The sequence below is a fragment of the Coloeus monedula genome (genome assembly GCF_965178545.1).
Source record: "Coloeus monedula genome assembly, chromosome: 2".
Lineage (NCBI taxonomy): Eukaryota > Metazoa > Chordata > Aves > Passeriformes > Corvidae > Coloeus > Coloeus monedula.
In genome coordinates this window covers 102884724-102906854 of record NC_138782.1, presented here as the reverse complement: position 1 = coordinate 102906854, position 22131 = coordinate 102884724, and positions in this window count along the sequence as shown.

Here is a 22131-nt window from a genome sequence, read left to right as displayed (position 1 = left end):
CTAGTCTTTAAAAAAAATAAAATCACAAAACCACAGCCCAGTCTCTTGCAGTGGAGCCTTTTATGCCTGTGGACAAATACAGAAGTAAGCATTTTTACAAATATTCCTTCCTGGAGAAGGCACATTGGGATTTAATATTTGCCCCCAACAACGGGTTCACTTGGCTAAGCATCACTGAGCATCAGTGTTTAAATCCTGCACTCTCATTCAGAGCCACTGCATTTCCACAATATAAGTGCATGAGACCACATGCTGATATTCCCCACAAAAGTCACTTGTTATTTAAATCAGAACTACAAACCTGCTCCCTCACCTCCCCCTCTCCAGCCCCTAGAGGGGCATATTCTCATTAACATTCTTAATGTTAATTGGAATTACATGTGCACATCAAGAAGAGAATACACCTCCAGATGCGATATTTGCAAGCTTCATATTAAGCCAGGCTGTGTTGAAATAAAACACAACATTGAACACACAGTCCTATCTTGATATTGAAGAGTAATATATGTTTGTATGTACAAAAATAGGTCTTACACACAGAGAAAAATAAATTCAGTATGCTACAACCACAGCCTCCATTACTGTAGCATCTGATCTTGCCGTTCCTCACTCGTGAAAAATCCTACTGCCTACAAGGTGTATATGGGCTTATGATCCAGCACATTTTTCTGTAGTGGAAATTAGTTGCAGATCTGAACAATTTTAAAATGGTGACGCGAGAGCATGGCTTGGACTCACTTGTTCAGAAAAGGACCTGGTTCACTGCAAAAATTAATTTTTAAAAATTGCATCTTAGCACCCATATTTTCTAACCTTACAAAAAATAATGCAATTTTGTGAATGAAAACTGTCAGTTCTTAAATAATCTTCTCAGAAATAAACATGAAAAATATAAAAAGTAACCAATACCAAACACACTTCAAAAATTCTTTTAAAATTCACTGTAGTTTAACAGTTTGAATTATGTTTACGTTAAGTTGCCTACAATTTCTGTTTTCAAAATGTAAATGCAGGGTAGATTAGAAAACAGTGCAATCTGAAATCTGGAAAGCCCAAATAGATTAGTTTAATCTCTGCAGAAAATTCATGCTGGAATAACCTTTTCCTTAGCCTTTCCACTTCTATGTAATGGGAATTTTCTATTGTTATTTTTAAGCAGTTCACCCAACAAATCATAAGCATCTCCAACAGAATTAGATAAAAGCTCAGTCCCAGATACAAGGGACAGATTTGACTCAAAAGGCGTAAACTGAGGTTTTATTCCTTTGAAGAAACTCTTCTAAAATCGTTACAGAAACATACATTGAAATAACGTCAGATTCTATTTGAAATCCTAATAAATAAAGCCATATGCTGAAGCATCTCAGCTAGAATTTGCCAAGGCTATAAAACACATACATACAAGTCAGACAATATCAAGGAAAATGGGGCTGGAGCTGAAGAAAATATTCATTTAGTAATGATCTTTCTTCCTGCAGTGACATGCTAGGTTTAAGCCCCTGACATATTGGAAGTGCTCATGTAAAATCTGATTTGTCTATTTTTCCTTGCTATCAAAGATGGTCATCAAAATAAGGCTTGTTGGGGAATAAGTATTGCAAACATCACATCAATCTTGCTAATATTATAGGAATACAGGAGAGATGTACACCAGAATATTTTTAAAAACGAAAAACCAATCCCCTCCCCACACTACATTAATATACTGAATGCCAGGTTTCAGGTATGTTGCAGTCACAAATGCATAGAAATGAGACAGAGAGAGAAAAAAAAAAAAAAGAAAAAGAGAAGCCTTTCTAGGTCATCTATTCCATCCATCTGCTGGAGTAAGATCACTACCTTCTATACACATGCTAGAGCTTTTCTCAGTCTGATTTTAAATGTCTTGTTTCCATCTGTTCGATTTGACCTTACCTATTTCATCTTGAATAGTTAAAATGGCTGCTGTATAGTGCAATAATTCAGGGCAACATCTAAAAAATTTTAAAAATCAGCATGCAATAGTCCTCTCATCCTTAGTGCAGCTAATTTCGAAGATATGTTTACCCACAAAAGATCAAACTGGACAAACGATGCCTATAAGGCTGTGCCGTCCGTGTGCAAAGCGTCATCTTTTACTGCATCATATGGATTAGATTCTGAGCTAATCAGTCAGTTTCAGAGCTGAACTGCTTTGGGTCCATCTTACAATGCAAATATTGGGGGGTGGGGAATGTTCAAACGAAGTCTTCTGCAGTTAATGAGTTGCCTTTTCCATTCTTATTAACTAAAATACTTTAACCACTTTGGTTTTTTAAACTTAAACAATTATATTAGATGTAATCGTTATTTTATTAACATTTTTCTCCAAGGATTTTTCTTTCTGATTATGAGTACTTTGCAATTTCAGACAGTATGATGGATGCTACTCTTCTATGACAAGAATTTTAACAGCCCTTCTTCAGCACTCAATGCACACCCAATTATGCGTCTGAGCTAGTAACCTTGAATTTATGTTACCATGGCGACAAACTGGTCATGCATTATGGATTATCATTGAAATTCTACACCCCTACCTAGCATAATGAGAGTTGGGGACTTAATCAAATCAGCCATTCTGTGTGACACAAAGTGAAGAACTAGCTCTTATTGTTCAGCCTGGAGAAAGGAAGCAGGCCTGATGGAGTGGCAGCTGCAGTGCCGCAGCCTGATAGATTGCCCTTATATACATTTGTGAATGTATAGACAGATGGTTTTCAATGCCTGGAATTTCTGGCTTAGGAAGCAGCTGTTCGGGTAACCTCTGCCGTCTCACCTTGTTGTCATGGAGCATTGCACGGAGACGGAGAATGCGGCCGGGCACATTGGCGGAGTGACCGAACCCGCGCCGCGGCCCCGCTCCTTCATCCCGGGCGGCTCCGAGGGAGGCAGCGCCGGGGGGAGCGGCTGGAGCGAGGAGCTCGGCCGTCCTCCCAGCACTCTCCTGCCTGGCCTGCACAGACAGAGACGGGCAAAACTGTTTTGGGAAATCGTTCCTGGGCATTTAATCCACTCTACGTCTCCACTGTCTTGAAATCATGGTGTGACGTGTTATTCATTCACAGTTCAGCAGAGGCACCCGGGTTTCAGGTTGCCATACTGTGTTCTGTCTGTCTGAGAGAGAACACCAGCTTTGCTAAGGTCACAGATGAAAAAGGTCCAATGCTACAAAATCAAACCAAATGGATATAAAAATTAGCAACCATCACAGACTTCTATGTGCCAGAATTCTTTTCTAGCTTGTAACTCAAATTTCACTCCTTATTCTGAGAAAAAACTAAAGAGACTGCTGCGAACTCATTAACTTCTTTTTTTCAATGAACTTGTAGTAAAACTGCAGCCACTTCTAGAAGAATTGGCTGATAATAAGCTTTCATAAAGGTTAAGTTTGTTTAGCATAAGCACCTGAGTATTATGTTCCTCAGCAAAAGGAAGCTGATTGACATAGAATTACTCATTTGTTCTTCTCATTTTTAATTATTATAGGCATAACACCATAATTTTTCTCCACTTAGTTCTCCATCCCTCAAATCTTTAAAACCTTTAAAGTTTCAAAGCTTCTGATTCCTCACAAACACATACCTATTAAAATATCCTTACTTTTCCAAATCTTGATTAACCAATTATCCCATGCAACCCATATACTTTGGACGTCTAGATATTGCTGCTGCAATATAGCTTTTTTACTTATTCATATGTATAAGATGACCATCACCATGGTTTCTGCACAGGGAGTGCTAATGTGTCTGTCAGCCTTGCCATTACAGATTCACCAGACCTGTGATTTCAAAGCATGCAACATTCTCCCAGAGTAAAACCTGGTATGACAATAACGTTTCAAAGAAATTCTTTATTATAGATCTAACTGCTTCATTAACACTACTTTTCTTTCTGCCAAAGTGTCTGTGTTTGTGTTTTGATGTATGAAGAGTATAGCCTGCATATGTTATGAGATTTAATTTTCAATGTGCATGCAGGAAGTGAATATTTCAGTAAGCTTTTAAAATGAGTCAATATACAGGTTATCCAGGAGCCTTGAGGAATCACACTCTATCATATATCGATCTATCTATCTATCTTATTAATCTAGATGCGTAAGTAAAAACAGTCCCTCATCTTCTGTGCAACTTTTTACTTCAAAAAGAGCCCCTGCTAGTCTGTGTTGACCCATGAGATTGCAGTAGCTCCCTGGGAGGCTTTGCAGTCTATACAGAAATGATTTGTGAACTGAAACCTCCCAGGAAAGCCTGGGCACGAGAGACTGCACCTACTTGGGAGCCTGGTTCTGCAAGTCCTCTTCCAGCCAGAGCAGCCAAGGAAGTTGATCATGCCCTCCTTTGGGGGTGTACAATTTATTATTTGTTACCATCTTGTCAGTAAATTTGTCTTTAAAGCACACTGACAGTATCAGATTTCAATCACTGTGTGGTTACTAAAGTATATCAGGAGACTTTCGGAATTTCTTGAATTCAAATACAAAGTGTCTTTGACAACACAGTGACTGCTTGTCTGAGAGTAAGGAAGAAAATTCAGAGCTAGGGATTGATGGAATAAATAAATAGGCAGATATCACTATAATCTTTCTCAATTAAAGAACGAATGACCTTTTTTAATCTTTCATTTACAGTGCCTGGAATTTCCTTGTGTTTATAAATTTAAACCAAACCCTTAAATCTGATGTTAAGATCAACTTTACTTAAATTAAATCTTTTATGGCAGAATAGATTTCACTGTGTGGGCATTTTGGAAAATGATGTTACAGTTGGGTCTAGCAGAGTGAGCCAAGAAAAATACTGGTGCATGCTTTAAATTAAAATCTGTAGACAAAAAATAAGAAATAAAACATGGACACTGAAGAAAGTGCTTCCTTCTATTTAAAAATGTCCCACAAAAAAGGAGATTTTTGAATATTTTCATTATGTTTTAGGAAATCAATTTTTTGTATGGCAGGCTAACTTCAAAAGCAGTGTAACAGGATGGTAAGGAAAATGACTTTAGACTAAGGATAAATGCTTGAACACAGTGCTTGATTTATGACTAAATTTTATATCTCAAGGAAAAATAAAGGTGTGTGTAATACTGTTCCAAATATTATCAGCAAGGAAAGAACTAGATTTAGAATCTGTTTTTCCAACTTTTATTTAGGCTAAGTAGAATTTTTTTAGGACATACTTCTGTGGATCTTGGTAAAATTATTATCAGGAGTAATTTTTTCCTTAACATAATTCATGCTTCTAGAGTAGAATCTGAATATCAAAAAATTAGTTTCTGAAACATAACAATGTAATTAGCAAGAGAATATGAAGAAAACACTTCTGAGCTATTGTCACTTTGCTTTTACACTAACTTGGGGCAGACTTTGCTAAAATCTCTGTAGCTGGAAATAAGCTATAAGCATTTCCTTGAAAACTTTAACCCTGTAGATTTAAAATCTTGTCTATTGACCTTTTTAATCAAGGAATCATCCATCCTATCCTGCCCCCCCAATCCCCCCAGTAATCAAGGATTATCCATTTCCTTCATAACACTACTCAAAAATTACTATTTTGTGTGTTGCAGACTACCCAATATTTCTCTTACAACTTCCAAAAAGGAGACCGAACTGTAAAAATTTGTGTTGATACTTTCATTTTTTTTCCCCTCATATTATTCATGCACTTTCTTGCAGGGGCAAGAAAGCCCAAATAAATGTATATTGGGAAGGATTTTGCAACCATTTTAGTGTCTTTCCACTGCTGTTGTGTGGCCCACCATCAGCCACAGGGCTGAAGGCTGGGATCTCACTGGGGTGGGAGTGTGGTGGCTGAAGTTCACCTCTGCACTCTCTGATCTTCTTGGCTTTGGGTCTTCACTCCGCACAAGGAGGCAGAAGAAAGGACACATCTCTCGTCTGTCTTCTGCCCGTTTCAATGCAGTGACAGCCCAATTGTTAGCACTTTAGTGACTCAAAATATGACACAAAATTCTTAACTTGAAAGTTTTTTTTAAAGAAATGTGGGGGAAAAGGCTGCATTTCATTAATTTTAGAACAAGAGATGAAGAGCTGTGTAGGGTAATGCAGGATACAGGTAGTCTTGGAATTCCATGATCTGAGCAAAATGATTTTTCCATTTCTGAGGGGCTATGACAGTTGGTGTACCAGTAATTGCAGGCTTACTTAAAGACACTAACTTACTTAAAGACTACTACATACTCTGTCTGAGTATGGAAACCCCCCTGGTTTGCTTTAATTCACCCACATATTCACAACCAGTGGAGTCAGATGATGTGTTTCCCTTCACTGTGAAATGCATTTAATCGCAGGGACTGAATGCTTGTGTAGTGAGAACACTTTTATAATCTGCTGCACCAGCTTTCTCACTTCCAGGATCTGACGGGTGCACTCATGAAATCTTTTTGCTGTCACACTGAGATGTTTCATTTCTAACAGAGCACAGCTGATGAGAAACATCAGAGTTTATGATTACTCTGACAGCAGGACTACGACAAAAATATAATTAAAATTGTCTTCTTTCATGCATGCATGTGTGCAAGATGTTTAGGATGGTCACCTAAAAAGCCCACCCTCAACATGCCTTTCTAAGGGTAATTTAAAAGCTAAGTGTTTGCTGGTTTCATTCAAACCACAGCTATGAGTCTCTCCTACTGCATTTTGCTTGGATATTTGCTCAAAGCTGCATATGCTCAGGGTCCTGAAGGTACCAAGAAGAGCAACTGGCCCCAGCCAGACTCCCCTCACCCTGCCCATGGGCCTGGAGCCCATTTCAGCAAACCTCAAGGCTGTCAGTCTCTGCCCCAGCAGCATCTGCTCCTCAGCCCTGCTGCTCCCCTCAGCTTAGCACTAACAGAAAGCTAAGCCTTTTTTCTAGTTTAACAGAATCCTTCAATATCTCAATGAAGTTTTATGCTGCATATTTACTTACTATATCATGCTTTGGCATATTGAGACATGAAATCGTGCAGCAACATCATTTTCCAGTTTGGGAATCCTGTGCACAGATGTGTGTATGCACATCTCACTAATATACATGAATGCCCTTTCGGACACTTTTCTCTCATACTCCTTTGAGTATACTCAAACTTGTGATTTATATAAATATTTGGGAGTATTGTTCTTCTTTTAAGTCATTCATGTTCTTAAGGTACAAATGCATCTCTGTAATTGCATACACAGTAAGGTGCTCCAATAAAAGCAAGCAGACAGTGAAGAAAACACAAAGAGGGAGAAGATGTTCCTTGGTGTGCTGCTGGCTGAGCTCTGGGCTCGTGTCGTGGGTGAATGCTTCTGCCTCCACGAGGGGTCCTGCCTAATACTGCTGGCTCAGCTCCAGCCCCTGTCACTGATTTACACTCACTCAGCTCAGAAGCCAAAAGCTGATTTTCAGAGAAAAGATGCCAGATAGAAGCTAGAGGGTTTGCAGCATAGCAGAAAACATCCAGAGGTAAAAGGCTGCTCTTATTAAAACAAAAAAACCGTAAGTAAAAAGTGATTTATTTGGGAGTCAATTTGTGGGACAGTTTTCTGATACCAAAGTACACGAGGCAACTCAGATGTCAGATAATCTGCTGCAGATTTAATGATGCTAATTGGGGTAGCTGAAAGCCTTCAGTAACGCTGCAGAAAAGAGGCAGCTTGAGATGGTCATTTAATCTGGAAATAGCTTTGAAAACTGGAAGACGTGTCCCTGAGGAGAGTCTCTGCCAAATTAACCTTCTGGACTCTGCAGCCCTCTCTGAGGTGGTGTTATTCTTTTACTTCAAACCTTATAGGAGGAAGGCAGGCAGGAAAGGCCTGGGGGCAGTCTGAGGCAAATGCTTTACAAGGAAAGATACAGAGAAGGCAGGAGAAATGTGTAAGCCATGCTACTTTTTACTTTAAGTTCATCATTTAGCATTAGGAATATTAAACACATAATTATTTAACTGCAGTTTTTCATTTAGCAACTCTCCTTATGTTACAGTCATTTGATAGGAAACACCTATTTCTGTTATTATCAAGACTTATTTTTAAGTAAATTTTCTTCCAGTGAAAAAAGGAGAAACTTTCAAAATCACTTCTAGCTAGACATAGACATAGAGTCTATCCACTTTTAACACCAGTACATATGACTGTGTAATTCTCTGCCATACGAGCTACTTAGATAAATACATTGACACTGTAAGGCTCAGTGTGTACAAAAGAGACCCCTTGGCACACTAATAACAAATAAAGCTGAGTGGCATTAAACATGTCACTTCTACCACTGCTCAGTGGGTGACACCCATACACATTTCTTTTCACACATTATTAGCCCTTCTTCCCTCTCCCAAACAGATGTCAAATAAAAGGGTAAGATGGTCTCATATCTCTGCAAAGTGTAAAGAAAGCATTAGGAAAACTAAAATAAAGTAGACTGTAGAATAAGTTTTGTATAGTAGACTAGATTTTAAACAGCATATTTGTACAAAAGCGTTGTTGTTTCATGTGAATAGGCAACTAAATACGGTGATGCAATGAATGAACAAATGTAGATACTGGACTTCTTTTATACACTCTCAACCCTACCTCACCATATATGTAATGTGATACAATAAAAGCTTTCATTTCGTATACAATGACAGAGTTTAAATAAGCAGGCCAGTTTCTTATAGACAACTGTCATGAAGATAAAGTTTGAAAACAGATACACAGAGCTATTCTTGAGGAAATTAAAAAAAAAAAGCTTTGGGGGAAGAACTGTGAGAGCTAATTTTTCATTTTCTGAGTAAAATAAATGAAAATTTCTCTCAGATATAAACCTATTAAGTCTTTTCTTTCCATAGATATGCATTTCATCTAGGAACAGGCAAAAAGAAATTATCCATTGGCCCAGTTATAGAAATAATAGTAGAGATGAACCTTTGTAGCAAGAAGGAGCAAATCTGGTGTTGCAGTGCTCAGAAACTGTCTGAGCTCATTACCGAGTCAGCAGTCACTCTGAAGAGTTGGGTGATGGGCAATTTCTATTTGTACACAGTGGGAGAGTAACTTACACAAAATAAAACTCTAGATCTAGGAAAGGGCTGCTGAGTGCCAAAAGAGGGTGTAAACAAAACTTCTTATCCAATATTCTGGGAGTACTCTGAAGTATGTGGGATAATTAGTGAAGAGGAAACAGAAGATCCAACCACTCACAAATCACAACAGCAGACTTCATGTACAAATTAGTGCAAGGGCTGGCCCCATAAAAATGATGGGATAGCATGTGTAGGACTCATGGCAGTGAAATCAGCGATTAAAGAAAACTGGATTCAGATTTTACTCATGTCTATATAAATAATGCACAGAAAGTCTGGTCAGAGTAGCCCCAAATATTGTCGGAAATATTTGAACAGATTGGAATTTATGTCAGTGCCCTGCTTAAAGCCTTTCAACACGTTGGTTTTGAAGACATGGAAATCCAGAAGAATAGATAGTCCCCTCAACAGGGCTATGAAATGTGACTTAGTGTTGTATGAACCTACAGAGCAAGCCCAACACTGCTGAAAATGTCTCAGACTTGCTGCGGGACAACAGTGCTTGAGTACTGTGAGCATGTGGGCTACGACATGCAAACGGGTAGAGAGGAGTGTGTGCTCAACCATTGCATTGAAAATCCACAGGAGTTTTTGGACTTTTCAACAAGAATAAGACTACTACATGTCATGAATGCTTGTCTGTAATTCTTCAAGATTTATCCGGCATTCATCTCTGGGGGGAAAACAGGCACTTGCCCAGAAAAAAAACCCCAAAACGAAAGCACTCAAGCACTCAAGCAATAATCTTACATCTCTATACAAGTCAAATTTCTATATCAGTCAAATTTTATGGTGTTTTCCTTAAGTGAAGAAGCATTAAGTGCCTGAGTATTTTATGTTTCTATATAATGTCCTGGGCTGATGTTATGAAGCCGCTTTATTCCTTAACCGCCCGCTCAATGCCCACGGACGCTGTGCCTTTACGATGGGCCCGGGGGCTCAGGGGCTCCAGGGCCTGGGCAGGGGCTCGGTGAGGCTCGGGAGGGAGTGCGCCGGGAGCGCTGTGCTGGTTTTTGGGTTTCTTTTGTGTTCTGGCTACCGGAAGAAAGGTTCTGTTGGTTTTTTTTCTCTTGTTCCTTTTCCCTTCCTTCTCACTGCCTCCCTTCCCTCCTTGCTGGTCCGGGGGTCTGCAGGGGTGGCCCCGGCGGGCCTGCGGGGTGGCTCCGGCTGGTCCGAGCCTGGGTGTCTGTTCCCTCTCTGGGAATTTGTTGTATTTTGAGGGGCTTTTTATCCTGTTCTACCCTGTTTTGTTTGTGTGTTAATAAACAGTTTGTTTTTTCCACTTTCACTTGCTGTGACCCACTTGTCTTATTGGTGGAGGAAAAGGGGGGGTCCCTTTTCCCTGTGGAGGAGACACTCATTCCAGAGTGTTTCCTCCTGAAGTTTTGTCTCCAAAACCGAGACATATAATAAATGTGATTTTAAAAAATCCATAAAAGGAGAGAGAGTGGTGTTTGAGAAACATCATGCTGACCTTTCTTGCAAACAAGTTGCTGTGCCTTGGCCCACCAGTGGTGCCTCTGCTTGGGTGGTGGGGACGTGCCACTGACTGCAATAGCTGCAGTGCGGGGATGCTGGAGCACAGAGTCAGTGAGCCTGGCCCAGAGGGGTGCCCACAGGGATGAAGGGATGACCCAGATCTTATTATCTTCAGTTTTTAGCTGCTTTTCCTAACTTCTAGGTGAAGTACTATTTGTTATTTCATGACAACTGCATACCCTACTCTCCATTTCACACCCTGTTATCCCTTGGGAGAGGGGAGGAACCACAGGCCTTGGTGGAAGCAGCTTGTGGCAGCTCTGGGTCAGGACTCTATAAAAAAGATAAGCACATCATAATTCCGGGAGCTACCTTTGCTTTCCCCGGGAGAGAGGCATATATTTACGTGTCATATTCTCTTCCTGAGTTCATTTTTTACAAATGAGCATCAGAACAATGGTATTTCTTGTTTCCTTCCAAATATGAAAGAGCACATAAAAACACAGAGGTTTTAAAACACTGCACTTTCTTTGCACACTTCAGTTAATTGATTCTTATCCTGTCCTGCAAGAAAAAATCTCGTTTTGCAGCCTCTTTCCACAGTGTTTAGCTTTGATATAAATATGAGCAGTCCTCATGTAAGTTTTTTTCCTCTTAACCAGAAGCAGTTGGGTGGAACATAACTTAAATTGATTTTTTAAAGACATAATATAACATTATGTGCTGTTATACAATAAGAGAATTGGCTTGTGTCTCCTGCCTTATGTTCTTTAGATTGGGACCATCTTACTGCCTCAGTGAGTCTACCCCACTGTGTGACCTGCCTAGCTGTAATCATACCTTGGAGTCTTTGATTACAGTAAAAGCTGATGCCATGGTGAAATGCCCCTTAATACCTACGTTTTGAGACCTGATGAAATGATGCAATGTCCTTCTTATGTGAAGTGCATTACCTCAGTGTGCCTGTGAATCAGCATCATTAGATCTGCATGAGTTCATCCTTAAAAAGGATTAAAAATTGTTCCCACTTCTGGGAATGGGGGGGGACAAACACTGCTCATCGCAATCTCAATTAATTTAGGGTTTATGACTTTCCTGTCCTTGTTCTGCTTTTCCTTTCACTTAGGATATTTAATATTTGAGACTAAAACTGATCCATGAGCATGGACATAGATTTTTGCAAGAAATTCTTCAAAATTCTCTGTGCAGAAGGGAGTCTAGGGTATATATATATATATATATATATATATATATATATTTTTTTTTCCCCCCCTGGTAATTTCTTATCAAAACTGCTTAAATTGATTTACCTATGTCTGAACATGCATGATGTGACTTCTATGGATAGTAGCTTACTGAAAGGACAGCAAAAGAAAATTAACATCTTCTATGCTGTGTGACTGCCACCAATAATTCTAGTTAAATGTATGCTGTAGTTTGTAGTGAAACACGATTTTGTTGTTGTTGTTGTGTTTAATACAAATAGTTTAATTTATAATAGTATTTCTCCGAGAAAATTAATATAAGTCAGCTTCAAGTAAAAATTACATTTTGTCTTATTTCTCTGGGTAGAATTTTAATGTTATTTAATATGGCTTTTACTGAAAAGAAAGAATTGTACTTTTTCAATATTATGGGTCTCCTTTGAAAATATCTCAACTTTTACTGCTCTTTGCACTTGCCCCAGCATTCCAGAGCATGAAAAAAAAAAAAGTTGTGTGTTCATCTGGGACAAATACCATGTGATACATAGAGAGGCTTTCTTTATGAATGATAGGTTGAAACAAATTTTATACCCTCATTTGAATTCATCATTATTGGTCACTCTGGGTGAGCTCAAGAAAGGAAGTGTATATTATTCTTTATGTGAGCTCTAAAAGCTCTTGCCAATGTGATCTATATGAATAATTCTACACTATTCTCTCACACTGATCAGGATAACGAGATACAATTTTCCCTACGAAGCATTTTGATGGTATTTTGTTTCCTCTGACCAAAATTTTTCCTCATGTTCTTTTACTTCTATTACTGGTTGGAGTTTTGGCTTTCAAAAGTATTAGAGCTCCAGAATTCTTCCAAAAATTAGACTTTTTCAAAAGCATTGCTACTATTGCTAACTTTTTAAGTAATCAAAAAAAGAAATCTAATATAATACTATTTTTTCAGAATTCATATGACAGTGTTATACCATCAATAAATGTGCATCAGCCAGAATGCTAAGAACTAGACATGGTCATCAATATCACTCACTTTCAAATCTGGATTTCACATAAACACTGTAATTATTGTGTGTTTAATCTATTCTGAAATAATTTAAAATATTAAAAAAAACTAATCAAAGAAAAAAATACTATTGGCTATATGTCTAGACATACATTTTGATTCAAGTGTAGTTTTTCTTAAAATCAAGTTATACCTGATCGAATTGGGTACCTCAACATTTGCTGTTTGACATTACCACATGTAATTTCATTCACATTACTGTGAGACTGATAATGTCACTTGCCTGGACTGACTGATACTGTAGTGGAAATCCAATGAAACTACTTGTGGAAGCTGTTCAGGAAGCAAAAACTGCACTTGCAGTCAGTATGAAACATCATAGATACTGAATATGTTTACACATGTGTACAGTGATATGCTTATTTTTATTGAGTTTTGCATCAGTTCTGCTACCATCCATGATTTTTTCCTTGCTAAAGAATAAAAATAAATAAGAAAAATGTAACCATGCCAGTGAGAAAGTTTGTTGTACAAGGTATGCTTTTCTTATAATTGGGGTTACATGCACGTGGAAAATGCAGAAAAGATATGAAAACAATACTTGCATTAACTACATTCCCTTCCTCCTCCCAAAACAGTGATCAAGCTGCTAATGCTGTATGAATACAACCTTCTAGGATCACCATTACTTTATTTTGCCTCTATTTGTATCTGTAAGTCAATTCTCTGTCATATTCAGATGTGTTCTCCATGCAGAAATCATCTTTTTGTCCTATATTTGAATAGATCTGTGCTCTGTGATAAGATCTCTGGTGCATAAAAATAGTAATGTTACAAGGCACTTTGAAACTAACAAGATCAAAAATGGCATTATGAATGCTCTAGACTTCTTGGCACGGAATGGTTATTGATACGGGCTCAGACAACCATGCCCTGGCTCTTTAGCATTTTATCTGGGAGCTACCACAGCAAGAACAGCTTTCAAGAAGAAAAGAAGAAGAAAGGAGAATCTAATGCTAGGAGGCATTTTGAAAAGTCTGAGGGACAGATACTGAAACCTTCAGTGCTGTTAAACAGTACTGAATTTTACATCTGATCTCATTTCTTCTGTTGGAAATGAGACCTCACTGCTGGCAGCATTCCTGTCTAGTGAATGCATCTAGAAAGAGAGGTGGAACTGGGTCCTGATCCACAGGGGCTGTCAGTGCTGTTGTGTACAGCCCTTCCCCTCCAAGACACTAGAAAACAGTGTAACCTGCTTGTCTTGCTGACCACTGGGAAAGGGCCTTTAAAGGTTCTAAGGAAAGGGAGGGATTTGTTTTAAAACATAACACTACAAAAAGCTATTGAAAGACACAAATTTGTTTATATACTTCCCCCTTGTATCAGTGCAGTTATCAGCTCATCAGTTGAATAAACTGAAAGAAACTTCTGTGTGAGTTTTCAGTGAGTAATACAAGGTTTTTTACTCTTCCTTCAAGATGTTTTATTATTCATTTCAGGGGCTTACTAAATCAGATATTTAAACTTGGTCATGCTATATAACCATGATATGAGAAAAAGTAATTGCTTATTATAATATAGTCTAGCTAAAATTAGACACTGATCCTTCAGTATCTATTTAGCATAGGCCATTAATTTTTAAGAACTGTTTTCAAGTTGATGTTAAATGGCAATAAGAACAAAATGTCATTTCCAGAACAAGTATTACAAATGTAAAGCCATATATTTGATACTTTTAGTTTTGCATTTTCTGGATTTAAATATTACATAGATTCTGCAAGGGCCCAGAAAACAAGTGCTGTATTGCTTCTTTTAATTTAAAAAACCCCAAAGCATGATGACTCTAGAGTTCTTACCAAAGTAAATCAGAAAGGCAGAAGACATAAGTGATGTTTGCAAAAATTCCTTGTGAGGAAAAATGTTAATTAATTGAAGACAAACTTTGTCTAGGAATTTGACAGGTTTTGACAGTCTTTTTATTTGGAAAGACTGTTTAAAAGTGATGGCACTGTACAATAGTCATCAGTTGGAATATCCATCTGGCAAGTGAGAAAGGATCATAGCAACAAGTTGAACTTGAAAGTGGATAAGCCACCACAGGTACTATCCAGAGTTATTCTATTCAAAGAGAATTGTTTCTAACTCCACAATCCTTGCCTCCTTCCCTTTGATTGTCAGCTACCATTAGAATTAGTTGTAGATACAGAGTAGGCAATTGCCTGGTTGTGGAAAATGTCACAGCTTCCTCTGAAAAACACAAACAGAAACCCTCAGGTTGCAGCTATGTTCAGGGACTCTCAGAAGATGTATTAGCCCCTGAAGAATATATGGGTTAATTTCAACTTGCACACAAAATACTGAAGGACAGAGGAGTTGCAAATGTCCAAGGAAAATACCTTTATCTTTTGTGAAGTCTGTTAAAATAATTTTGTACTAGTATCACTCTCTTGCTCTCACTCGTTCCAAGACTGTGGCGTCCTTCTAAGGGCTTACTTTTTTGCTGGTGCTAGAGTCCACAGTAGGAAAAGACTCGGGTTTTTGCTTGTACCCTGAGCTGTTCTGAGACCATTGCAGCAGAGATCCCTACTTGTGTGTCAATGTGCAGCCATGCTGCATTCTGGTGGATCTCTGAATTGCTACAGCTGGGGTTCCAGGTGGGTGGGACATGCTGAACAGGCTACCTTTCCTGACAGACAGGCATGAATGCTCTGCAATAGTCCATGGCCTTTAGCTCTTTAGAATGGAAAGAACGACGATCTGCCTGACACCCTCCTGACTGCGAGTTATTCTGAAAGTTGCAGAAGGTTTGCTAATCAAAAGTGGGTAATGCTCTACCATTAACAAACAGACACAGGAATTGCACATTTAACTCAGAAAAAATTTAGCATTTCTTCATTGTTACACTTCTCACAGAAAGCACGGGATATTTTTCAGATGTCCCATTGCCTGAAACAAACTCCTCTGAAGCCAAACACAAAAACAAGCAGAAAGAAGTCTGTACTGATGCTAGTCTGGTATTGAAGAAATTATCTAAATAGCCTTATTTTCAGAATAAGAAAACAGTTCAGTCAGAAAGAAGAAACTGTTTTTCTGCAGCTTGTTTCCTTCTCAATATCTAATCCATAGGTAAAACGGGCTGAAAACAGTCAAAAGGATCACTTTGCCATTCTCCTCAGGGGATAATGAATGTTCAAGTACTTCAGCCTCCACGATGGGAGCTGTGACAGAAGAAAGAGCTGTTCCACGGTGCTTTTGTGCCTTGGCTGCCTTCTCCTTTCCCCTGCTCTGCTCCATCCTCCTGCATGTTCGCTGCAACTTCATCTGCTGCTTAAGCAGTGGAGAGTTTGGCAGGCTTCAGGAAAAGAGCTGACCTCCCCCACCAACACCACTTTCCATGGTCACAAGTTCACAAGCATTGCTAGAGTTTCAGACTTAGAACCAAATGTCTGTGGGACTTAAAAACAATTTCCCTGTCTGGCTTTGCCGGCTGCTCCCACTCATTGATTTATGCTTGTGATGCTTGGAGCTGTGGCATAAATCTGGTTATGTAATAGAAACTTGATAACAGAGAAAGTCAATACAGGAGGGCAATGGAGTTGAAATTACACACTGGCACTACTTTTATTAACCCTTTCTTAGTTCACCTTAACTGCTTCTCACAGACAACTTGTCTGAATTTAAGAAAAGGACTTTCTTGATACTTACAGCAACACCAGATTGACAATTCTTGCCTCTGTCTTGCTGGACCCAAACAGAGCATTTTTCTAGAAACATCATCCTTTTGCAACAAAAAGGTTTTTATTTCTTTTCTTCAATTAATTATATTATGAAAAATGACCACATCAGGGAGAATTTCTTTATAAACAAATTATTTAAACAGACTTAGATATCGCATATTTCAGAGTGTTTCCAGCTTGGGCAGGTTTTCTGAGGAAAGCTTCTTTACCAGATTGTTTGTTTGTTTGATTGATTTTTGTGGCACTTGATTAATTTCTTAGCCACAATTTCACAGCTGAGCCGCAGAATCTGTGAAAGCAGGAGGCTTGGCAGGTCCACAGAAGAACTTCTTACTGCTACAGTCAGCATCATTTCTCATTTTAAGCAATAAAAAAACATTAAGGTTTCAGTCTTTCAAACCATTCATACATGAAACTTCCCCTTCATGTTCTCATAATCTGATTCCTGCTGTTATTAGAAACCCCGTTGTTATTAGAAACTCATTTATCACAGATCTTTTTATTCATGGCTTCATTATTTGAAGTCCTGATGGTGATACAATTTCGGTTTTTCTTTTTCTTTGACTGAAGCTAGGGGATTTGCATATTTGATATGTGGGATTTAAGAAGAAACATGGAGACGAATATGAATAAAATCATTATCTATTCTTCAAGGTGAGCTTTGCTTCTCATGAATATAAGTAAAAAGCATTTGATTTTAAATGCATATGTTCTTTATAAAATTCTGGTAATAACATGATCCTTCTGTTACTCAACATAAGATGACCTGAATCATCAATAACTGAAATATATGTGAAAAACATTAACAGATTTGATATAAAACAATATTTCACTAGTGTCCCAAGAGCAGTATTAGGAAATATGAAGCTAAGACTGTTAAGAAAACTTGTCTGGAAATGATTACTTGAAGACTGGAAGAAGGAGAAAAATCCCACTTCGTCCAGGTGCTCCTGAAGTTGCTTAGCAACTGCCTCCTTAATCATGTTCTCCAAAAAGGGAGGTTTGACAGAGGATAGTAATTAGATGGTTTCTTGAGGAGGGTCAAGACCTCAGCATACTGTAGCCAGGATGTCATTTTGCCCTTCAAATAGAGGTGTTAATGAAATACCCATCCACTGGGAAAGTGCTTCCTCACTGACTTTCATGAGCCATGTGGTTTCCTCACTGGGACTCTTCATCTGCTCCTGGGACAAGGCACTGCCTAAATCAGTCCTGGGTGTGCTCATGACCTCTTGTTCTGACATCCCTGGTTGATAGTTGACAGCTTCAGCTATGAATGATTTTGCCCATCAAAAATAGGATGACAAATTCACTAATTTTCTGTGGTGGAGACAAGGAACAGATAGGGAACTCAAGTCAAGTCTCATTAACTTTGCCAAGCAGCTTTTAACTGTGTGCATCACAAATGCAAATAACTATTCAGACAGAAATTTGAGTAAAAAAATTATAGTGAAGTACATCAAGAAATGTGATTTTTTGGGGGTGGGGTGTGTTAACACTTTGGGAAAGAGTTTCCTATCATCACAAGAAATTCCAAACTGTAATTTTACTCATGAAAATACAAAAGCAGTCTTGGTTTCCATGGACATAGAAAAATGAAGTCCTCTTCAGCAGTTGGAGAAGACTGAGGAAAAGGTGACACTGAGTTCCTTGGCCTTATCTGTCTCCCTTGGCACTGAATCATCATTCTCGTCCAGCAACAGTTGAACATATTCCTTGCACAGTCTTTTACTAGTAATGTACAGGCTCTTCTTTTTGTGTACCTATGAAGTCTCAAGTCCAGCTGAGCTCTGGCATTCCTGGTACCTCCCTACATGTGCAGGTAACATTATTGAATTTCTCCTATGCACTGTGTCCTTCCTTCTGCCTCTTGCTATTTTGCACTGCATCTCACTAGATGTCCTTATCAGGTCCAGAAAGGGACACCAAGTTTGTCTGACTAGGCTAATTTTAGCAATTCACCGTGTATCTGCTCATTAATGTGTCTTTTAAAAATTTTATTTGTTGTTAGTTGTGAGTGCTGTTCTGTATTCCTTTATCTCTTTTTGCATCTTGTTTAAAAACCTGACTTAATTTGTAATAGGGAACTTTTTTTCCTTTGTCCCATTTCTGCTTAAGACAGCATAAAAGGTTTTAATTTATTTATTTATTTATTTATTTATTTATTCATTACAAAGTAACATTTCTTTCTGAGTCACTTAGAAGTTTTCCTTCCTTGAGTTTAAACATACTACAGACAACTCTTTTTACATGTATGCTGTAATGGCTTTCAGAATGTTGCAGAATATTACTGATTTACCTCCAGACTTTAACAAAGGCACTTTCCAGTTTATTTGAGGCCTTAAACTTCCTTATCTTTCTCATGGTACAAATATATTTGTTCTTCATCCCTCTCTCTAAGTCTTGAGTTTTTCATTTCATTTAGATAAATACCTGTTTGTAAAATTCTTGTGTGATCTAGATGAGAAATGTATTTTTACCTTGTGCAGCATTTTAGTAGAAACTAGAGTATTTGTAACAGTGGGCAAAGTAATGCCCAAATCTGACAAAACTGAACTAAAACGTGGTTTTCAAAGTCATATCTTCTTGCTCTTTTTAAACTTAGTACATGTGTCTATGCTGGCTGATCATACATAGAAAATAATAAAAGTAACCAATAGATATAAGCCCATCATTATTTGTTGCAAAACACCCCTCATGTTTAAATGCTTTCTCACTTTTCCAAGTCAATGACTGATCTCATTTCCAATGCCTGTAAAAGTGAAAGATCCAAAATAGACCTGCAAGATGCTCTTCATTATCATTATTTTTAGTATTGCTACTCATTCCTGCCTGTAAAGCCCCTTTAGAAGAAGACGAGCACTCTACTTTTTTTTAAGGAGAGACATTGTTTTGTAGCAAAGTCAGAATCTACAGGTAGAGCTCTGAGGAGCCTGTCTTGCAAAGCATCAAAAACCTTGAAAGTTGTTTTGGAAGGGTGCTTCCATAACCTCAATCAGAACCAGAATCTGCAAAGCTTATGAAAGGAAGTAATGTTTACTGAGTCTAAAAAAAAGATGAGTGTTTCAATGCTTTGTGTGATTTAGGATATAATTGTTTACATTAAATTAAAAAGTCCTCTATGTGCATTGGTGTATCATTGCACAGTACTAACTTATTTGATGTGTACAATTAAAGGTAATCAAAATACCAGTTCAATTAATCAACAGAGGAAATAATATGAACTCTAATCAGAGTTCTCTTCAGAAAATGTTTGTTGTTGTTTATGCTGTTATTCAGGGTATTTTGAATGGAGGTTGATTTTGTAGTTTTGTAGAGTAAGACCTTTTGTTGTTAAAGTAAAAATTATTCTATATCCCTTATCCTTTTTTTCTTATTATTTCCTACTACCTGGAAATGCTCTATTAATTTATTTGGAATATTTGAAAAAAAATTCATTTTTTCCTAGGAATGTACTAAGCTTGCGACAAGAATCTTGTAAATTTGAAACTGAGGGAGGCACAGAACAGTAGAGCAAACAGCACTCAGAATGTTTTATCCACTCACTAATGATTAAGAAAATATTCAACGAAATCAAATAAACAGCTATCTCAATTAATTTCTTTTCTGTCCTTTCAAGTACTGAAAATCTTCTAAGTACATTGCAAGGATTGCAGTTCTAGGTTATGGCTGAGAGTTCCTTCTGGGTGTAAGGATTTATGGGTAGCTAAGAGAAAAATAAGTAGGGAAAATGCACTGGACATTTATCATCTACTCAACCTCATCAGAAAAAATACAGACAGATAATTTCCTATGCATCCTTCCTCATCTCAACGTCCCCCTTAAAATGGCAAGAGTATAATTTTTTCCTGGGACTCGATGGTATTTCCAGTGCCTGCTGCAGACAGAGGAGTTTCCTATGAATGACCACAGTCTTTTGCAAATCTCAAGCAGGTTACAGACTGCATTTCTGTCTGTTCTTCAGGGAAGGTGGATAACTGGATCTGACAATTTTGCATTTAAGGTTTGTGCATTAAATCACGTACCATTGCATCAGTAACACACTCATCATCATGAATGCTCACACGGATAAGAATCATTCATTCATTCATTCATTCATTCATTCCTGTCAGTGAAGGCGTGATACTCAAAAACATCAGGCGCATGTCAAGGTGGGCTTTCTATTTTAAACTTCACCATTTCCAAGGTGCTTAAACAGGATGAGCTTACCCACTGCAGCTCTCACCCCACAGATCTTGGGCTCCCTGCATGGCTGTGAGAGGAAGGTAAGGTAAGGCCTTTTGGGTTCACTTCTGGAGATGTGTTTTTCTCTACATTGACTGAAGGCCTGAGAATCCCTAAAATAGGTGCCCTGGTCTGCCTCGTTGACATTTCTAATTCATTGGAGTATTTTACTCAATCTCCTACCATTAAAAATACAGGTTTGAACCTCCTAGTCTTAGACACTGTTTTTTGGACTTCAATTATTCTTAGAGAATTAGTAGACTATAACCATGTTGGTTTTCTTCATTATGATCATCAGTAGGCAGAGCTATCAGCTTCAGGAGGTAATCTTTCATTATAATCATCTAATCAAGACATACACAAAACTCTGCAGGCTAAAATGGTAAAGTCTGCCTTTTATTATCCTTGCTTTTTAAAGTATCATGTACATGTAATCAGTTTTGTTAATAATTGTAAGGTATTTTGTTGGGTAACATGTTTACCAGTAATAATTAAAAATCACAATTTTGATTATGAATATGATAATAATTTCCAAGTTAGAATCAATTCTCATTAAATAATGGGAATACTGTAATTACACACATACATTGGTATACATTTTGTAATGAGTATCTATGAAACTTCTGAGGTCTTACATTTTCCATTCCATTATTATTCTGCTTCATTTATGGAAAAGCAGTATATTCCAATTATCTGATAATTTTCACTCTTTCACAGAAAATTGTATATTGGAACACATATTCTTCATATTTTATTCAAAGTTGAGACTATACAAAATTGTTCCCTTCATTTAAGTTTGAGAGTTACTTTTGTGGTACAAGTTGCTTTGTGGTATCCTAGAGTACAAATTACTAGTGAATCAGTGCTCTTTATTAAATGGTCGGTTACTGAGACAAGAAGTTTATCGTTTAAAGAGGATATGCATATGATCAGACAGTACTAACTGGATGACAATCAAATGCATAATGTCGTCTGTCCTCTTGTGACTTTTTATGCATCCATAGGCTTTTTCAAAGGAACATTTAACAGTATGATTAACTTTATATGTGCCTGCAATCCAGTGAAGTTAATGAAATCAAAAAAGGCTGGAAATCACTCTATTCAAGCACATAAAACAATGAAATGGTTAAGGTAGTTATTGCTGACTTACTGGAAGAAGTACAATGGATCTAAAGTGTAAAAGCAGCTAAATAAAAAAGGTTAAGTAAAAGAAAGTTAAAAAAGAGAAAGAACAGAAGAGAGGCCAGTGTAGCAGACATAATAAGAAGGCAACAAAAAGCAATACATATTGTGTTCACCTCTTTAAATTTCCTCAGCTCTTAATAGCAGAACTATATGCTCCACATCATCTGCCAGCTGTGAACAGAGAGAAAATCACACATACAGGTACTGTAAAATACAATCTAATTAG